The sequence below is a fragment of the Gossypium arboreum genome, chromosome 2, assembly GCF_025698485.1.
Source record: "Gossypium arboreum isolate Shixiya-1 chromosome 2, ASM2569848v2, whole genome shotgun sequence".
Classification (NCBI taxonomy): Eukaryota; Viridiplantae; Streptophyta; class Magnoliopsida; order Malvales; family Malvaceae; genus Gossypium; species Gossypium arboreum.
In genome coordinates this window covers 92,138,018-92,150,180 of record NC_069071.1, presented here as the reverse complement: position 1 = coordinate 92,150,180, position 12,163 = coordinate 92,138,018, and the positions used below count along the sequence as shown (strand labels likewise).

The window sequence follows — 12,163 nt, the reverse complement described above, 5'->3', positions numbered from 1 at the left end:
TAATTGTGAGCACGACTTGGGACACAGCCGTGTGCCTTATATCGAATGCCTATATGGTCTAAGAGACGGGCGTGTCACTTGGCCGTGTGAGCTACACAGCCTACCTACATAGGCGTGCGTCCCCTGCATCTAATAATAATTTTGAAATTTTGTGAAAAATTCTTTGAATTTTCGATTTAGTGCCGACTTGTTTCTAATGCATAAATTGGGCCTCGAGGGTCCATTTAAGGAACAATATAATTTAATATGATTGGATTCAAATATGAATAGTAAATGGCATGAATTAATTATATTTGTTCTGTAAACTCCGGTAATGCTCTGTAACCCTGTTCTGACAACGGATATGGGTTAGGGGTGTTACATAACACTTAATGCAAGTCATAATTAAAAGATGCAGGTTAATAATACAACACATTAATTCAAAGATGCAAACATAAACTAAAATAAACTTAATTAAACTCCTTGATTAATTAAAACCTATCAAAAGGTTTCATCCAACTCTTGGATCAGAATTAACTTGGTCTTGGCCCAATCAAAACATGATTAATTTGGACTTGTTCCCAACATTGACACATAGGCCCTTTAAACTTTTCTTTGACCCACTTGGTTCGGCCTCCCATAGTTTACCTATTGGTAAACACAAAGGATCGATTGTCTCGACCATCTCAAGAAGATGTGGCTCATGGAAATTTGGCCCAACATCAACTTGTTTGAACTTGACAAGAATTGATTCAACCTTAGTGCCCAGAATCACATCATTCCCTCTCCCTTCAAAAGGATTTGTCCTGAAATCTGGACCTACATAAAATAGAAACGGATTAAAAACCAAATAAAACTTACGAGAACTCTTATAAATTTAACAAGACAAGTTTCATAATTCAATATGTCAATCAATGCTTTCTCCTTCCATGGATCCAAATGCAGATACTTCAAAAAACTTGAATACATAAGGTTTATTGATGAATGCATTAGCATGCTAGATTGGGATGCTTCACACTCATAGGCCCTCATTGCTAAAACTTCTTTGTAAGCTTTTGAATATTCAAATCCATGAACCTGATCTTGAAAAACTTTAAGCTCAATCAAACAAAAGCAATCTTTATTATTGAATAAATTGACTCCTTAGATGTAAACAAAATAATTTAGGGATTTTATAGCTCATAAACAAAGTAGATTTTCTCGAATCCCTTTTTAAAAATGGGACAAACAAATCAAGTCCAGAATTAAAGATGAAGTTTCGTCTTACCATCGAATCATGAATAAAAGATTTCTCTTATGGTAACAAATAATATACATCAAGAAGAATACAATTATTCAAAATGAAATTCGGTTTCTCGAATTTTTCCAACAATGACAGAACAATCTTTGGATTTAAACATAAAATTTTGATCTCCAACATCTTCAGGAATCAAATATTTTTCTTTCAAAATCGCATTACTCATGTTGGAACAAAGAGAAGTTATGCAAATACATGTTCAAATCATCAAATCAATCGAACTTCATCCGAACAGGCATGCTTTTACATAAAATCTCCTACAAGAATTTAAAGAATTCACATAACCATCATAATCAAACATATTAAGAATTTTATGTGAAAATTATTTATCATTTAAAACAATTAAATTTTTCATACATTTAATTGGACCAACACTATACATGTCCCAAAAAAGTGTTTTAAATCATTATCCATGAAAAATATCATCATTAATAGGCAAAGAGCAACAAGATGGAATTTTATAAACAGGTTCCTTACCATGCTTACCTTCATAGACTTGAAGAATATTCACTCTCCAACGTATCTTGATCAAACGAAATAGCCTCTCGTAAGTGGAGTAGTGTAATGAAAGTTTTGGAAAAAGATTTTTGCAAATTTTTATAAAAAAAGCATCACAAGACAAACTTGATTTATGGTTAGTTAAAACTAAATCACTCATCACTTTTTCTTGATCATTTTCTTGTTCATTTTCTTTCCTTTCTTCAATCTTAATTTCTTTTTCAACCTCGATTTCTCTCTCACACTCGTTTTCAATTTCTTCTTTTTTTTTCACTTTTTCTTTTCTCAACTCCTTTTTCTTGCTCACATTTTCTTTTTATTTTGACCTCTTTTTTTTTTTACTCTCTCTTTTGTTTTCTCCCTCATAATTTTTTTCATCACTCGATTGTTCTCTTTTCTCTTCTTATTCTCTCAATTTCGTTTTTGATCCTCGCAAATTTGTTTCAGAGTCAATGGAACAAGAGTGGCATTCCTTTGATTGTATGTGAAACTACATTAGTTTAGGATACCGTCATGCACAACTCGAGGATCATATTACCAAGGTTGACCCAAATGAATATGGCCGACTTGTATAGGCACTACGTCGCACAAGATTTTGCCATGGTACTTCCTAATGGAGAATGGAACCAAAACTTGCCAATGAACCTTGATTTCTCCACATTCATTTAACCATTGAAGTTGATAAGGTCTTGGATATTTCATGGTTGACAAGTTTAATTTTTCCACGAGAGTGGTGCTTGCAACATTGGTACAACTTCTTCCATCAATGAGTATGCTACATACCTTTTCATGAACAAGACACGTTGTATGAAATATATTCTCACACTGCCATTCATCGTTGTTAACTTTCATGCTTAAAGCCCTTCTTGTGACGAACATTTCTTGAGACATGATTTCACCAAAATAATTAGAAAACAATAGAATAATTAAATAGAATATGAACCTCACCAAATCAAATCCTCATGAGTCACTCAAAAAGAAAAAAATTATTCACTCTGCACGTGTTTCACTCTAGAATTTTTGGATTTTATCTCACGAATGCTCTTACCACACTCGTGCCATTTTCCACTCATAATTTTCTCTCATAGGATCTTAAAAGAACTAGAAAAACTCTTTCAATCCTTTCAAAATTTAGCAGCTTGAAAATTGACTTATCATTTCAAGGGTGCTTGCAACAAAAACACATGTTAGTAGGCTCACAAAGATGATTGATTGAAACTACTCTGAATTGCTCGGAATGATATCAACTAGAAAGCAAGAACATAAACTAAAATTGTCAACTTGATTCTTTTTCTTCTTTTTGAATTTTTTTTTTAAATTCAAATTTTCCCCTTTTTTTTTTAATTTGAATCTCATTTTTTCCAATATTTTCAAATTTCTTTTTTTTTAATTTTTTGATTTTTTTTTAAAATGACCTTTCAAATTCCTACATAGGCCTTTCAAATTCGACATTTAAATATTTTAAAACAAACAATTAAATTCAGTTTTAACTCTTAGTAGCTAGCCCAAAAGCATGTCTCTTCACTTGGCCTTGTATAGTTTAAAGGTCATCATCTTCATAAAGCTTAATGCTCCTTAAAGGTGTTATTTTTTAGCCCATTCTTCTTCCTAAAATATAATGTTTTCTGTAACATCTCGATTTTTAGGCCTAGTAGAAATAGTGGTTTTGAGACCACAAATTTGAAGTAAAAATAATTATTTTATGATTATTATGAGGTCTATGATACGATTGCAAACTTGTGTGAAAATTTCATAAAGAAATTTTATTGATAAAATGTCAAATTTGACATTTAGGACTAAATTGAAAAAGTTGCAAAATATGAGTTCTAGAAGCTTTAAGCATGAAATTGCCATGGATTATTGATCAGAGGTCTTTAAATAGCAATTTTCCCAATTCCTATTTTTATGGACAAAAATGGGCATGAATAAGAAAATTTTGAAAGAAAGGCCTTAAGGGCATTTTTTGTAATTTAGTTAATAAAAGAATGAAAGGGAAAAGAAGTCAAAAAATTGGTGTCCATCTTCTTCATGTGTGCTAAAATTTCTAAGGGTTCCATAGCTAGGGTTTCTTCAACATTCAAGCTCAATAGTAAGTGCATCCTAGCCCCGTTTTTAATGCTTTTTACATTTTTGAAACCCTCGTAACTCGATTTACCTATTTCTAGCCATATTTTGAAGTAGGGTTCATGTTTGAAATCTGACCCATGTATGACATGCATGTGTTTTGATGTTTAATGGAAGAATGTGAATGTTTGATGTGTGATAAACATCTTTTACTAAGTGATTTCTAGTGAAAATGGCTAAAAACGACTTATTTGTAAAGTTTGTAAAATGAGTAGTAATATGTATGATTTAATGAGAAATGTGGGCTTCTATGAGCATGTTATAAGTTCGGCTAGGCTTGGGTAATAAAGAAAATGAACACATTTCATTTTACAAGCCTAGGGGCTAATTTGTAATTTATATGGAAGTTTAGGGGAAAAATTATAATTATATGGACTGATTTGAACAACGTGATAATTAAATAAGTGAAATTTTCTATTATAAATCAAGCAAAATGAATTCCGGGCCTAAACCGAGGAAAAAATAAGGTTGTGGACTAAATCAAATAATTAGTCATATTTGTGTACCAAGGTAATTTCATGTGTAAATAATGCAACATTACATTATTATATGTTTTTAATACTTTAATATTGCATGAATTGTGTAATTGTCCTTGTGGATTTAATTAATGACGACTCAATGACGATTCGACAAAGTTTGATATCTCGAAACCCCAGTTGAACCTTAGGAATAGTTAGGATACAAATGTCATGACATTAGGGTTATGTGTGATCCCATGTAAGACCATGTCTAGGACATGGCATTGGCATCGATATTTGATCCCATGTAAGACCATATCTGGGAAATGGCATTGCCATCAATATGAGACATCGTGTAAAACCATAGCTAGGCTATCGGCTTAATCTGTGATCCCATGTAAGACCATATCTGTGATATGGCATTGGCATCTTACTATGTGCATGAGAGTTCTCGATCATTCTTTACTATTCCAAGTGGTTCAACAGGTAATCCAGTGATTATGTCAAATAGATGACAAGGTATGATCATGTTGAAAGGGTGCAGGTATGTACACAATGCTCATAAATATTGAGATTATGAATCGATGAGACCTCAGTAAGAAGTGAATGAATGAATTATGAGCATGATTTTTATTTTACATTATGTAAATGTCATGACTTAAAATGTACCTATGATACTTGATGACATTGTGATAAATATTATTACATTATGTGTATAATAATGCATGGTTAATATTGTTAATTATTTACATGCAAACTTACTAAGCTTTATGCTTACTCCCCTTTCTTTTTTATTTTCTTATAGTATGGCCAAGCTAGCTCAGGGATAGAAGGACGTTAGGGCTCAATTCACACTATCAAACCAATCTTTTGGGTATAATGAATTCAGATATTTTGAGTATGGCATGTATAGGGACTTGATCTTTTTGTTATATGTTATATTGATTTAGCCAAATGTGTTGGCTTATAATGATTTGATGATTCATTTTGTATATAGCCATGTGATATGGCTCATATTAATTATGGGGATGTAATCCTTTTCATATATACATGCATGTGCTATGGTCACTCATGATGTGGTTAAATTCATTTGGCATGGATGAATTGTGAATATGGTCAGGTATGTTTGATGATGGAATTGTGAGTAAATGGCATAACAACAACTAAGGCATGAATGTATAAAATGGAAGTAAATTAATGTTACATATTGCATGTGATTTGGTAAGCTTGGTTTAAATAAAATATGAAGTCTTAAGCTAGTATAAATTGACAAGAAGTTGATATGCACGAGCCATGTTTATGAGATGTGTAAGTGTGCATGTGTTATTGAGGGTGACAAAAGGCTTGGAAAATAGCCTCAAAGTTGTCGGCACGGGTAGACACCATGGGCGTGTGATCCGGCCATGTGTCCTCTACACCTTAATTAGGTATAACAGAATGCCCAGTACTAAATACACAGGCAGAGACACGGTTGTGTGCCTCAGCCGTGTGAAGGACATGGCCTTAGGACATGGGTGTGTGCCCTGGCCAAGTGAAGCCTGCACCTAATTTTTGGAATTTAATTCACCACACGGCCTAAGCACACTGGCGTGTGACTTGGCCGTGTGACCCTAATTGTGTTGATGGCATCATAAACAGAGAGTTACACACAGGCTGAGGACACGGGCATGTCCCAAGCCACACGGGCATGTAACCCTCCAAAACTAGAAAATATTTTAAGTATCACAAAGTTTTAGTTCTCAGTTTAGTCTCGAACCACACTCAATGGATGTTTTGGGCCTCGTGGGTTCATATAAGGGACAATATGCTTGTGTATAAATGGATTTAATTTGGGTGAAATTTTATGGCCCAATTTTGTATGAATGTTTATGTTTGAGTTCGGTAACGCCTCGGACCCTCTCCTAGTGTCAGATATGAGTAAGGGTTGTTACATTTAGTGGAATCAGAGCTACGGTTTAGTCGATTCTCAGACTAACATAACTTGTGTACAAGTTTAGCTATACATGACATAAATGAATTATGATAATGTGATGACTCCTAACTTTTTTAAATTGTGTTTTCATATAGTAACGGATCCCAATCGAGCTGAAGCTAATGATGTAGAAAAAATGTCCCGGCTCCCACTCAAGGGGTAGCTCTAGTTGAAAGCAGACTCAAAGAAGAAGGGGCTAGGGAAGCCTTTCTCCATATGATGAATGCTTGGTATACGAAGTTCGTTCGAACGAATTCGAACGCTTAACCCCCTCCACCCCTACCTATTCCTCTGACTGTTCCTGTAGCACCCCAAGGTATGGATTTTATGAGATTAAATAGACCTCCAGTGGATAAAATTTGAAAGCAAGGAGCCGAAGAGTTCCGAGCTAGTATAGATGATAACCCTAAGAGAGCAGAGTTTTGGCTCGAGAATACCATTTGGGTATTTGATGAGTTATCATGCACACATGAGGAACGCATGAAGTGTGTTGTGTCACTCCTTAGAGACTCGTCTTATCAGTGGTAGAACACCCTTGTGTCTGTTGTACCAAGGGAAAGAGTTAATTAGGAATTTTTCTAAGAAGAATTTCGTAAGAAGTATATTAGTCAGAGGTTTATTGATCAGAAAAGGAAGGAATTCCTTGAGTTAAAACAGGGTCAAATGACGGTAATGGAATATGAGCGTGAGTTTCTGAGACATAGCAAGTACGCTCAGGAATGTGTATCGACTAAGGCCATCATGTGTAAGAGGTTTGAGGATGGGTTAAATAAGGACATCCTATTACTGGTTGGCATCCTAGAATTAAAGGAGTTTGTTGTACTAGTTGAGAGAGCTTACAAGGCCGAGGAATTGGCTAAAGAGAAAAGAAAAGCTGAGTTTGAGTCTTAAGATTCAAAGAAGAGACAGATGAGTAAGTCACTACAGTCCTCATCTAAGAAATCGAGAGAGTTTAATACTCGATCGAGTGCTTCAGTTGGGTACTCAAATAGAAATAAGGGTAAGCAGTACTCGATTTCAAAAGCTCAGACTACTTCAATTGCTAGTGTTGGTAATGCCCGACCGAGTATGATAAATGCCAAATTATACATAGTTTTACCCCAAATACTTGGCATATTTATGGATGTTTACTACTAGATTTGTTGATTTTAGTGCTCTTAATCCGGTTATTTCATGTTTTGTACTCAGGAGGGCACCAAGAGTCAAAAGGAGCCAAAAACGATCTAAAAGGGGACAAAACGGACCAAATCGAGAAGATCACACGGCCTAAGCCTTGCCACACGGGCTGCTCACATGCCCGTGTCCTTCGAGGGTGTCGACCAAGGCTCTCACAATTCACACGGCCTGGCCATTGACCCACACGGCCGTGTGCAATTTAACGGATCGAATACGGTCTGGCAAACACGACACACGGCCGTGGCACACGAGCGTCTCTCTTTTTCAAAAAGTTACATTTTACACGAAAATGGGTACTTAGGGAGGAAGAAAGCCAATCCAAAGCCTATATAAACACCCTAAGTATGACCTAGAAAGGGGGCCTCTTCCAGAATTTTTCTGGAATACAGAACCTCACGCCAGGAATTACTTGAAGGAAGCCAGACGATCCATCCCAAAAGCTGGAGCTACTCCAAGACTGAAGATCTCTCTCAGAATTCCTTTAGGGTTTTAGAGTTTTCTTTATGTTTTGTTATTTTGATACTTTTGAGATGTACTCTTATCTTATTATGAACTAAACCCCTTAGATACCTAAGGGGGTTGAAACCTATGATGGATCTTGTTATTATTATTTGAACTGTATGATAAATACTTAATTTGTTCTTAATTATGTGTTCTTAATGCTTGAGTTAATATTCCGGGTATTAATTCATGATTTGATGTGCTTATGCAGAGGAGCAAAAGTCCCTGTCTAAGAGTAGATTTGGCATAATTAAGCAGAGTTGATCGAACGCCTAGAAATAGGGTTACGAGATTAGGGTGAAACCTAATATGGGTGTCCATAGAGTGATTTGTTGCTTCCCTAGGGGTTTTAATTAAGAAAGAAATTTCGATTAATTCAACTGAGGGTTAGACATTATTAGTCTCGAAAGGGATAATAACATAGGTTAGGGAGTCTCACGGATCAAGTCAAGTGAATAAATTCATCTGGTTCAGAGTCGGATAACAAGTGAAATCTAGGTGGATTCCTTCTTAGGTGTCGTCTTTATCAAATTAATTTTCTTCAAGTCTTTTTCCAACTTTTCTCTTTACTTTTGTTTAATTAGTTAATTAGTTTAGTTAATTAGTTTAATAAACAACCCCTCTTTATTTCTAGGTTAGATAATAAAAAGATAGTTATTATTAGTACTTTTGGTTCCCTTGGGTACAATATCCCAGTCTTGCCATTACTATACTATTGTTCGATAGGTGTGCTTACCTTTTCGTCGTGATAATAGTTAGTCTAGGTTTGATCTTCATTATAAATATTTATTATTTGGTACGAATCACGCAATCAAGTTTTTGATGTCGTTGCCGGGGAACTGAAATATTAGGAACACTAAATTTTTGTTACTTTAGCCATTTATTTTTCTTGCAATTTTATTTTATTTTATTATTTATTAATTTACTTTTTCTCTCTCTTGGCAGGTTTTTATAGTTTATGACTAGAAGAAACCCATCGGGACCATTACTTTTTGACGAAGAAATCAATCGTACAATTCGAAAAAATTAAAAAGAAATAAGGCGCAGCTTAAGATAACAGATAACGAGCAAAAACTCAATACTCAACCTCCTACCGACGAGATGGCTGAAAACCAAGGCAATCAGGTACCTCCTGTAATTGCAGCTAATCAAAATCCTACTCCACGTACTATGTCTGATTATGCTAAACCTTCTTTAATAGGAACTGAATAGTTAGACCTACTGTAGCTGCAAATACTTTTGAACTAAAACCTAACACTATTCAGATGATACAGCAATTCATTCAGTTTGATGGTTTGCAGGATGAAGATCCCAACGCTCACTTAGCGAACTGTCTGGAATTTTGTGATACATTTAAAATCAATGGCATTTCTGATGATGCCATACATCTTCGATTGTTTCCCTTTTCACTGAGAAACAAAGCAATAGTGGTTGAACTTATTACCACGAGGGTCTATCACTACTTGGGAACAAATGACCGAGAAATTTTTATTAAAATATTTTTCGCCGGCTAAAACGGTTAAATTACATAATAATATCTCTTCTTTTGTGCATATGGATTTAGAAACACTTTACGATGCATGGGAGAGATACAAGGACTTACTGAGAAGGTTCTCTCACCATGGGTTACCACTTTGGCTTCTGGTACAAACATTCCACAATAGTCTGAATCCCTTGACTCGGCAAATGGTTGACGCAGCTGTTGGCGGAACCATCAACAATAAAACACCAGAAGATACCAATAAATTTATAGAGGAGATGTCACTGAATAACTATCAGTGGAAAGTTATGAGGACAAAGCCAATGAAAACAGCCGGCATTTATAACATCGATTCAGTCACCATGCTCTCTAATCAGGTAGAACTTCTCAATAAAAAGATTGACGGTTTACTTGGTTCTACGCAGGTACATCTAGTAATGAGGTGTGACTCAAGTGGAGGAGGTGTGCATACAGAATATCAATCCTTCAATCCCACAACCGAAGAGGAACAAATCAACTATATGGGTAACAATAACTTCAGATCTCAAAATAACCCATACACTAATACTTATAATGCAGGTTGGAGGAACCACCCAAATTTCTCCTGGGGTGGTCAAGGAAATCAAAAGCCACAAAATCCTCAGGGTTTTCAACAGCCACCTTATCAACAAGAGAAGAAACCAAACCTTGAAGAGATGCTTTCTAAATTCATCTCGGTGTCAGAAACCCGTTTCCAAAATACCGAGACAGCACTTAAGAATCAATAAGCATCTATCTAAGGACTCGAAACTCAGATAGGCCAGCTATTCAAACTAATCTCTGAATGACCACAAGGTAGCTTACCAAGTAATACTGAACCTAATCCGAGGGAACACCTCAATGCAATTAGTACTCAAGATAAGGAAGGATTCATTGCACCTGAGCTAGAATTACAGCAAGACAACGAGATGAACAAAGGTCAAGAAGAGGTAAACGATGATGATCCTAACAGGTAAGGACGACTTATGAACCTCGTGTGCCATATCCTAAAACGATGACGAAAGATAGAACAGAAGAACAATTCGGTAAGTTTGTCAAACTCTTAAAGAAATTACGTATTAACTTACCCTTTATTGAAGTTCTTTCGCAGATGCCCAACTCAGCAAAATTCTTAAAGGAACTTCTGACCAATAAAAGAAAATTAGATGCCACATCGCATGTGGAACTCAATGCAGTCTGCTCAGCTATTCTAAAGAATAAGCTACTTAACAAATTGAAAGATCCAGGGAGTTTTACAATTTCTTGCTTAACTGGTAGTTTGTCTGTGAATAATGCTATAGCTGATCTAGGGGCAAGTATAATGTTATGCTGTATAAAATGTTTAAACGACTAGGTCTCGGTAAACCCAAACAGACTAGGATGAGCATACAATTGGCTGACAAAACAGTTAGATTTCCTAAAGGTATTATTGAAGATGTTCTCGTTAAAATTGATAAATTTATTTACCCAGTAGACTTTGTCGTCTTAGATATGGATGAGGATAACGAGGTACCTTTAATTTTAGGATGACCCTTTTTAACAACTGCCAAAACCATTATTAATGTAGGCACAGGAGAGCTAAAATTCATGCAGGTGACGACGCAGTAACACTCCAAGCACGCGACTCAGTCAAAACTTCTAAAACTCAAGATAATGCTATAAAACCTATCGATGATAAAACTAATATTCAATCGTCCTTGCAGGAACCTCTTCAAACCAAGACAACAGAGACAGTGCACTATTATCATGTGGAGACAAAGACACCCATGAGGAATGAAGGCTTCAAATAGAGGAGCTAGATGAATGGCGAGCACATAAACCGAGAACACACGACAAACCAAAATTACGCCAGACTGAGTTTGATACCTCCCCAAATTTACTTAAAGTTGGAGATAAAGTCTTACTAGATGCCACGGACCCTCACATTGTTAATACCAACCCGAATGGAGAAACCCCTCTTACGGTTCTTAGTATTTTCCCATTCGGTACGGTTGAGGTAAGTCACCCCAAGTTCGGCACTTTTAAGGTAAACAATACCCATCTAAAACCTTATTTTGTCAATGATAATAACAGGAACGAGAAGTACGAACTCCTTGAACCACCCTGACCATCCACTAGAGAGGTAAGTCGAGCTTAGACTATAAATAATCTCTTCTCAGGAGGCAACTCGAGCACTAACATATTTTTATTTCTTGTTTCTAACACTTTAAATAATTAAATTTATCTTTAAATTGCAAAGTTTTTCAGAACACACGGCCAGGCACACGGGCGTGCCTAAAGCCGTGGCAAAACAAGGGAAGAGACACGGCCGTTCGATACGGTCGTGTGAAAGCAGGACATGATTTCCCTAAAACACGGGATGCGATAAATCACCACGGCCGTGCGACATGGCCGTGGATGAACTCGATAGGCAAACATGGGCGTCGAAATGGAAAAACACGGGCGTGCCAGGGGCAAGGCTCGATTCTATTTCTTCGACATGGGCATGAGACATGCCTGGGCCTTGAAGCCATGGACAATAATACACGGGCGTGGTACTCTAACACACGGGTGTGGGAGAAGCAAACAAAGATAGGTACAGCCGTGCGACATTGCCGTGTGCTACACACGCCCAAGACGCACGGGCGTGGGATAGTAGCCGAGCATGACCTAAATAGTAA

General features: G+C 36.2%; 1 non-coding gene across 1 annotated transcript; it reads right to left on the bottom strand.

Annotated features, from left to right (window-relative positions):
- Window positions 1-9,527: 9,527 nt before the first annotated feature.
- On the bottom strand, window positions 9,528-9,633 carry LOC128289484 (small nucleolar RNA R71). Its single transcript, XR_008279132.1, has one exon. It is a non-coding gene; the product is annotated as a small nucleolar RNA R71 (small nucleolar RNA).
- Between the last annotated feature and the right edge of the window lie 2,530 nt (window positions 9,634-12,163).